The 8,861-nt window shown below is 37.4% G+C and overlaps 1 long non-coding RNA gene across 1 annotated transcript; it reads right to left on the bottom strand.

Annotated features, from left to right (window-relative positions):
• Nucleotides 1-626: 626 nt before the first annotated feature.
• LOC125192135 lies at nt 627-1,127 on the bottom strand. Its single transcript, XR_007171309.1, has 2 exons — nt 924-1,127; nt 627-805 (listed from the first exon to the last, which is right to left on the bottom strand). It is a non-coding gene; the product is annotated as an uncharacterized LOC125192135 (long non-coding RNA).
• Nucleotides 1,128-8,861: the final 7,734 nt, after the last annotated feature.

Raw genomic sequence — 8,861 nt, 5'->3', positions numbered from 1 at the left:
TGTACATTAGACTCTTCACCTACTCTAGCAACGCCTCCGCTTGCTTGTCCGCCTGTGCACGCACTTTAGCCATTTCTTACGACATAGCCAACTGAAATAGCAAGCAGCTGAAGACAAGTGGGAAGGCAAAAGAGGAGTTAAAAATTGAAAAAGAACCAACAATATCATAAATACAGTATATATTAGATAGATACTACTAAGTAAATGACATAACTGAATTATGTATAAACAAGTAGCAGAGATCATTGTAACTTCAATATTAGAATAACATTCAGAGGTCATTTAGATGTCATTGTAACTACAAGGTTAGAGATCAATATTACATCAAGCATAAATATTACTCCCTCCGTCCCACATAATTTTACCCAGTATTCAATTTTGGGACGTCCCACATAATTTTACCCATTTCACTTTTACTATTTTTGGTAGTAGACCCCATATTCCACTAACTCATTCCTACTCACACTTTATTATAATAGTAATACTTTAAAAGTAGGACCCACGTCCCACCAACTATTTCAACTCACTTTCCATTACATTTCTTAAAACCCGTGTCGGGTCAAAGCGTGTAAAATTATGTGGGACGGAGGGAGTACTATTAGGTAGTAGTATATGGACAAAGTTAAAGGAGATAAGGGGAAAATATCATTAGCAAGAAGGAATAGCATTCAAATGTAGGCCTCAGCTAATTTAGCCCTAAGCAAAATATACAAGTGTTTCCACGAACCAAGGATGTTAAAGCATGAATACTATTTTAAGATTTTTTATGTTACCTGCAGTCTGAAAAACGGCTCTTGTATGCAAGCTGCAAAACAAAAAAAAAAAAAAAAAGATTAACCACTCAGCAACTGTAAAACATGAAAAGCAATTAGTAAAACATGATATGCAATGAATACAAGTAGTCCATTGCAATAAATTAGTACCAGTTTTATGTAAAGCAAACCCCTACAAAATCTGCAATCAATAGTGTATCAGATTCATCATTACAAAATTACCACATTAAATGCATCTTAAATATTGCAGCTTAAATGTCAATTCACTCAAACCAGTATGAAGAAAACAACTACTGGAATTCTAAGCCATCAGTTCACCCATTGATTGAAAGAGAACTACAACGCTTACAAGGCATGAAGTGAACCCTCACAACAGTAACATACTAATAGGCTAACCAATATAAAACAAGAGATTCATTCAGGGACTTCCTCCATAAGGATTTAGTTCCAAATATATCTGTTCTAATTTTTTTGTAGTTTTTGACATTATTTTCTTCCTCAACATCTAGTGACAATTCAACATCGAAAAGATATTAACTTTTACAGGGATAAAATATTGATAGATGGTTCAATTTTCATAAGAGAGAGATATGAACTCAATAAGTGCTATCTTATCTAAACACATGATACCTAGTTGTCATGTAGTATATTCTCATTCACTAACTAGTCTTCTCTCTCCTAGCATGCAATAAGAAAGCAAGAGATAGGATGAGAGAAAATCACCAAAAATATACACTCACCATCTTACTTCAATTATTCAATCATCAATCTAAAAAACTACTCCGTTTACATTTATTAAATCTTACTTACTACAAACAAGCATGATAAAAATCCACCCTTACCAAAGCATGGTGTATATTGTACTTGCACTGTTCACATTAACACTACTTATTGTTAAAAAGAATTCCAAACATCTTAATAATTTTGTATTCCTTCTATAATTTTTACATTGGATTAAAGAAATCCATTACCTTTTTCAAGTGCTAGGCACTTGGACAAAGGAAACCAAGGATCAAATTCAAATCTATTAATAATAAGGTGGTCTGATGAAGTAAGTCAAATAATTCACAAGGTTGGTGAGTCAAGTCAAGAACTATTCATTCATTCAGATAAGTTACGAGGTTACCTGTGCAGGGAACTCGAAATACTTTTTTATTCTCGACTGTTGTTCTCAAAGCTTCGAGCACAATCCTGGAAAAGTCATGGACCAAAATGGTGCAACCATCAAATATAAAATCTTGACTGAGCATAGCTATTATCCTCCATGCCTGTCATGAGAAAGGTTCATTAAATCTTTCAATTCAAGATGATGTGAAAACGCAAATGACACCTTATATGATATCTCGCCATACTTCTTAGCACGTTCAAGTACTCAGGACATGGCTGAACCAAAGTCTTCATGATCCAAAGCTGAAGTTCTAGTCACATGACGCATGAAAAGGTCAAAACCAGCCGTTAACGAGATTGAATTAGTGTCGCATGACTGCATAAAAATGCAGGACTTTGTAAACACTATGTATATGATTCTGATCACTACAAAACGATATATCTAAACTCATCGTTCCATTAATCTAATCTATTCAAACTAGTCATTTGCTACTTCTTATGATCTAAACAGTTAGATTAACAGTAGATGATGTGAACTTTACAAACTCAGCTACAGAAATTTAAACATAATAGAAACAAAACAATTAGCTCAACAAAATCGAGGTAATATGCACCTTTTCAGATACTCGGACGCTTTTTGAGCTCAAATTCATTTCAAGTGGTAAATTGATGTCAATTATTGTTTAATCATCTATCTAATCGATTCAACAGATAAAATATACACATACTTTTAAGAGAATCGGATGCTTTTTTTAGCTCAATTTCAAGCTCTATCGTCGTCTTCGCTTGGCTGGACCGAATCCCCGAAGCTAAAGCCCTAACGGAAGAATAACACACACTCTCTCTCTCTCGCTAAATGGAAGAATACGACTGATACTATATTAGCGAGCACCATTTGCTCGCACATTTTTTAGCATTGTTGTTGTGCTCAGAAAACCACTCGCAGGATTCTTCATTTTAAAAAACCGGTCACTTTTTCATTTATACTCGGAATGTGGTCACAAATCTGTAGTAAAAATGCAAGCACATGGGTGTGCTTGCAAATATCTTGTCACAAATGAGCACATTTCTTGTAGTGAATTGCGAGCATACACCTGTGCTAGCAAAACTTTGGTAGCAAACAACCCCTTTTTTTTAGTGAATGCCTTAAATTCGCCCGAAGCATTTAAATAAATTGGCAGCACAACTACAAAATATTCTTGGTCCAAGTCCTAAATTAATCAAAACAATATTTGTCCCTCAGCAATCTCATTCCACAAAGCTTGTCGCCCTTCTCTCGAGTTCCATCCATACACCACGCTTTGTCGCCCTTCTCTCGAGTTTCGTCCATACACCAATAACACCACAATGATCACACATGAAAAATTCCCTTTCAAAACACCCACCACTCCAATCCATCTTTCTCCTTTGCGTATTTTTTTTTTCTCTCCAACTTACTCTTGTCCCAACGTTATAACCCCTCCACCGCCCTCACTCACTGATTCATCTTCCCAATCAAAAGCTTCATGTCCCCATCAAAGCTTAAACTTTAAACCCATGAATGATTCTATGTTTAGTTTCACACAAGCCCATGAAGAAGCAATGATGTTTTTGAACCAAGCTTTTAATGGCGCTGATAGGGACGGAAGATGTTAGACAATGACTCTGTGTGTGCGTGTCAACTGGCCAGGAGGATACCTAGACCTAGCTGTGTCGTTGGGTCTGTGTCTATCTTCCCTATCAACAAAAATACCTCAACCCACTTTTACTGGTTAGTATAGTGGAGTAAGGGTCGATCCCACAGAGATGGATATAGGCGAAGTGCAATTGCAAAGACATCTTGGAAAGGTTGGTTAGCTACCACGCTTTTGGGGTTGAGTTTTACCTAGGCGGAAAATTAAAATGAGACTCTATCTATACTGACCAGTAAGTAACCAAATGCTGGATGCTACGAGATGTGTACGTGAATGTGAAAGCTGGACACCTAGTTGTGCATGTGAAAAGTGAAACTTTACCCTAAATAGATAGACAAAAGCAAAAAGGAATTAATATTTAACTTCAGTTTGAGAACGAAAGCAAGAAAAACTGAGATTTACGCATACTAGTCAATAGGACAGAGTGACAGAAACAAGGGGAAACGAATTCTATGCATTTTTGAGAAACTTAAACCGATTAAAACTTGTAAACACTTGAGGAAAGACTAGATCTAACTAAGCTAGGTAGGAATAACATAAGGCATAAGCTAAGAAAAATGAAACACAAAATAAATCCAACAAGAACTCCATATCATAAAACGGTAATCAAAATCAAAATGTAAACTCAAAGAAAACAACATTAAACTAGAAAGTAAGCTTCGAAATTTAAGAACTAAAACAAGTATCTAAGAAAACTTAAAAAATACAAAGCAAGTAAAAGATGGTTTGGCTCATCGAAAGCTGAAAATGGAAGAACTTCTAGAATTACGACGGCTGGAATGATTCAGGCATGATGACTCCCGGCTGCAGGTGGCCGGAATCTTCAAGGCAGGCTGCTGGATTTAGTGAGTGGAACTAAGAGCTAATGGAGCTATTCTCTCTAAAGTGATCTTTTTAGTGATTTCCAAGTGATCTCTTCAAGTCCTCCTTCCCCTTATGTTCAACTCCTACTTATAGGTGGCTTGCCCTAATTTCTAGGGTTGCCTCTTCATGCAAAATGACAATTTTGCCCCTCTTTAGTAGTTGATTGTTCCAAGCAAGTCCTTCCTTCTCGTGTCCAGTTCCGTGGCATCCATCCCGGCCAGTTTGCACCTTTTCTGCCCATACTGGCCAGTTTGCACTCTTATACTACTTTTTCACTTGAATTTCTTCCGACCCTTTCCTCCTGATTTAGTACCTCAACCTGCACACTTTAGCAACTATTTTGCAGATATTATCCAATAAAGCACGTTATACTGACCAGTAACCAAGACCTAGAACGAGACTCATCAGACGCCAATGTTCTTCCTCCTACAACCCACTCCTCTACAAAGAGATGCTCAGGTTCATCATTTTCACGTTCCCAAATCCTAATCATCTACCTCTTAATTACCATCTTTGTTCCCAAATCCCAATCATCTCCCTCTTAATTACCATCTTTAATAGTGCAATGGTCGGCCATTGGTGGAAGAACGGTGTTGGGGAGTAAGAAGAGAGGAAGATAGGAAAGAAGTAGCGACCGACATTTTGGGGATTGGGGTGCAGTCTAGTTGGGGAGGGAGTGAGGCATGAAGAACAAAAGGGCGCAATATTGAGTGTGGCAAGGTAAAATTAAGAAGAAAAGTGTAAATAAACCTTTTAGGGTTCATTTGCTAAGGCAGATAACTCCTATATCATGGAGTCTTCACCTATAATGTGTACTCCATCCGTCCACCATTAGGAGTCTCATTTATGGGCAGCACGGGTTTTAAGAAATGTTAAGAAAAGTGGGTGGAAAAAAGTAAGTGGAATAAGAGTATCACTTGTATATATTAGTTTTAAATAAAATGTAAGTGAAATTAGTTAGTGGAATGTGAGACACTATTACCATTTATGGTAAGAGTGAACCGGGACTCCTATTCATGGACGGACTAAAATGGAAAAGCGGACTCCTATTCACGGACGGAGGGTGTATTTTATTATGTTTATGTAGACAAACAACCTTCGCCTTAAATTTAATATTTTATTAATTTACAAAAGAAGCGGGCCTGGGCTGGGCTCTTTAGTTGAGATGGGCTCCAATTGGGCAATTTTGTAAACCCAGACCCGGCCCAAGACCATCTGAAGCCCAACCCAGGCCCAAGACCGACACAGGCCTGGACCCATCAGAGGCCCACCTTCTATAATTAATTTTTTTTTATGTAATTAGGTGAGTAATTACTAATAATAGTATATTTCTCTATTTATGCATGTCATCTTGTGAACGAGACATTAATTTTGTCTATATCATATCAATTTTTTGGATGTATCCGAATAGACTTATATAGTACTCCCTCCGTCCCGCTTAAGATGACACGTTTTCCTTTTTAGTTTGTCCCAACTAAGATGACACATTTCCTTTTTTGGTAACTTTCTCTCTCCAATTAATAAACTTAAACACATTATTTAAATTTAGATTTAGGTAATGAGATATAAGTACTACAAGTTATATGTTTTATCTTAACATATTAATAAATTTAACATGTCTTTAAAATACATAAACAAAAAAAAAATCAAATAAAGCTCTGCCCAGCCTAGGCCCTCATGGCAAGTGGGCTTGGACTGGGCCGGGCTAATCAAAATTAGAAAAATCCCAGCCCAGCCCAGCCCGCCTCAGACATGGGACTGGGCCTGGGCTAGGCCGGCCCGACCGCCAGACCCACTTGAAAAGTCTAAATTTCTAGCCCGGCCCGACCGCCCGACCCACTTGACAATGAAAATTAGGTTGAGTAGGTTAAGTGGAAAGATTAAAAAAGAAAAATAAACAATGAAAAAAATAATAATTCAGCTTATTAAAAAAACATAAGTCACTTATAATGGGACAATAAATACAACTCACTTATAGCTAGAGGTGTCAAGTTGTTAAGGCCGGCCCAGGCCCAGTGACATTTAGGCCCAGCCAGGTCCAGGCCCATGTATGGAATGGGTCGAGCCTAGTTTTGGTTTAGGTATATATAATGGGACCAGCCCGGGCATTGCCTAGTTTGTAAGTGGGCCGGGTATATAATGGGTCCAGCCCGGGCCCTGCCTAGTTGGTTAGTGGGCCGAGCCAAGTTTGATTAATAATGGAATGACTAATATACTACTCCTGTCACGACCACATACTCTCTAGTGATAGTGGTGCATCTATACATGACTAAATAATACTTTAGAAATAATAAAATGGGATAAACATAAATGATAAGTCGAACTTAGAACATTAGTCTCATAGGCGAAAGTGAATCAAGGTCAAAATAAAGTCAGAGTGCGGTCTAGGTTCATAAATTTCCTAGTACAAAATCCTAATGCAGCGGAAGAGTCCAAGACAAAGTAGTATGTATGGAGACATACTACCTTGGGCTACCTAACTACTTATTTAAGGATCGCTCCCAATACCTTCGCCTTCTCATCCACGTTCAACCTGCACATTTGAAAAATAACATGTAGGGCTGAGTATTTGATATACTCAGTGGGCACATTGCCAAAAATAGTTCTATTTTATTTGTCAAGCCACAGTTGAGTGATCACGGGGTTTTTATTTAAAAGACCCGAGTCACTAAATACGTTTCCTTTCATAAATATTTTGATTGCGCAATCACATCACTTAAATACCATATCTGAACTTTGTGTGAACCGATAATGTGGCCACATTCCACGACGGTCACTGGATCGGCCAACTCCTATGTTAGCTCACGGTCTCCTTATGTGTACACTAGTCCGAGTAGGGTTTGCGGCCTTACTGGGACCCGAATTCGATTTAACTAAATTGGCATTGCCAAGCAGATAGATAATCATAAAACAAAACATGGCATGACAAACATACTTGAGTAAAGATTCACATTTTCATACTAAACTCACGTTTTGAAAGAATGCCCACCTCAAAAGCTAAATCCCTTTTCCGTAATTTTTTTAACTTGGCCTTAGACGACATGCGAAGACGTCACTTTAGGAAATAAAAATAATACTTAATTAGACTTTAAGAAATCAATTAAGCTTAAACGTAAATGCATCCTAAGTGCGTACTCTTTTTATTCTTTTTCTTATTTTTCTAGAAAAAGTTCTAAAATCCTTGAATATTAATTAAATCAAGAAATTTCATTTATTTAAAAAAAAACTATTCGCTTAGCTAGAGAGTGTTACCTCCTATGCCATTTATTCAGGCGCTAAAATAAACCCCAGGTCTATTCATCGTTAGCGTAAAAATTCTTAAAATTAATCATTCGAGCACTTAAGCTAAGGTCCGGAAATTTAGACTTATCTTCGTGAAAATAATTAGCGGATCATTAATTATTTAATCAACAACATAGGAGGGCCCATGATTTAATTAAATTCTTAGCCTATACTTTTATTGAAGCTCGCTATTGTTATGATTCTGGATTCAAGCATTTAGTGTGATTCAAGCATTTAGTGTAGTTAACATTTGTGCTACTAAGTTCTTGAACTATGTTGTGGTTGTTCTAATCATGATGCAAGATAAGGTGTTGGGGTGTTGAGGTATTTACCTCTTGAAGCTGCGGTTGCTTTGAGGATTCAGCTCTTAAATCATCAGCTTTCTTCATCTCAAACTTGCTAAGTTGCTGGAAAATTTGAAGGTGTGTAGGAGAGTGTTTCAAGGTGGTGATGTGGGGGTTCTTATAGGCTGATCTTGTGTACCTTAGGAGGAGTTAACGAGGCTGATCTCCTTTTGTCTTCATGCTAAAATAATATCTCTTTTCCTGATTGTGCAGCCCCCTTTTCCTTAATGTAGTTTGGTGCCTAGTTTGAGTACTTGGTACTTGGCCATTAACCATTTTGTTTACTCATTGCAGCTCTCGGTTGGTGCAATAGAAGTGTAGGAGTGTACCTGCCATTTTGGGATCATTTTGACCTCCTTGGATAAACTAAGGATGCCTTCTTCCCTTGCTTGGTTTGATGTTGAAAAAAGATACCTTACAAAATTTATTAGTTTTGTTTGTTCATTGCAGGTTTGATGGCAGATAAGGGAAAGGGTTTTAAATCTTGGGGATGTGGTCTTGGGTCGAGACAAGGCAGTCGGGCTGGCTGAATAGGCCATCGGGCTGCCCTTCAAGTCATTGGGCCGAAAGAATCTTGAGTTCGAGAAGAGAGGCCCAACATTTGTATATTTGTATTCTTAAATTCTTTCTTCTAATTTCATGTTTCAATTATGTAAGATAAATAGTAAGTTCAGAGATGCGTACATAAATTTTCATTCGTGACATGGACTTTTTATTGCTTATGTACCGCATTTCGTTTATCAATGCAATAAACATGGGTTCGTTTTTAATTCACTTGTTGCTCCTTTTCATTTATAGTTCGAAACATAATTTTTTTG

This window comes from Salvia hispanica, chromosome 6 (assembly GCF_023119035.1).
Source record: "Salvia hispanica cultivar TCC Black 2014 chromosome 6, UniMelb_Shisp_WGS_1.0, whole genome shotgun sequence".
Classification (NCBI taxonomy): domain Eukaryota; kingdom Viridiplantae; phylum Streptophyta; class Magnoliopsida; order Lamiales; family Lamiaceae; genus Salvia; species Salvia hispanica.
This window is presented reverse-complemented; position numbering and strand designations above follow the sequence as displayed.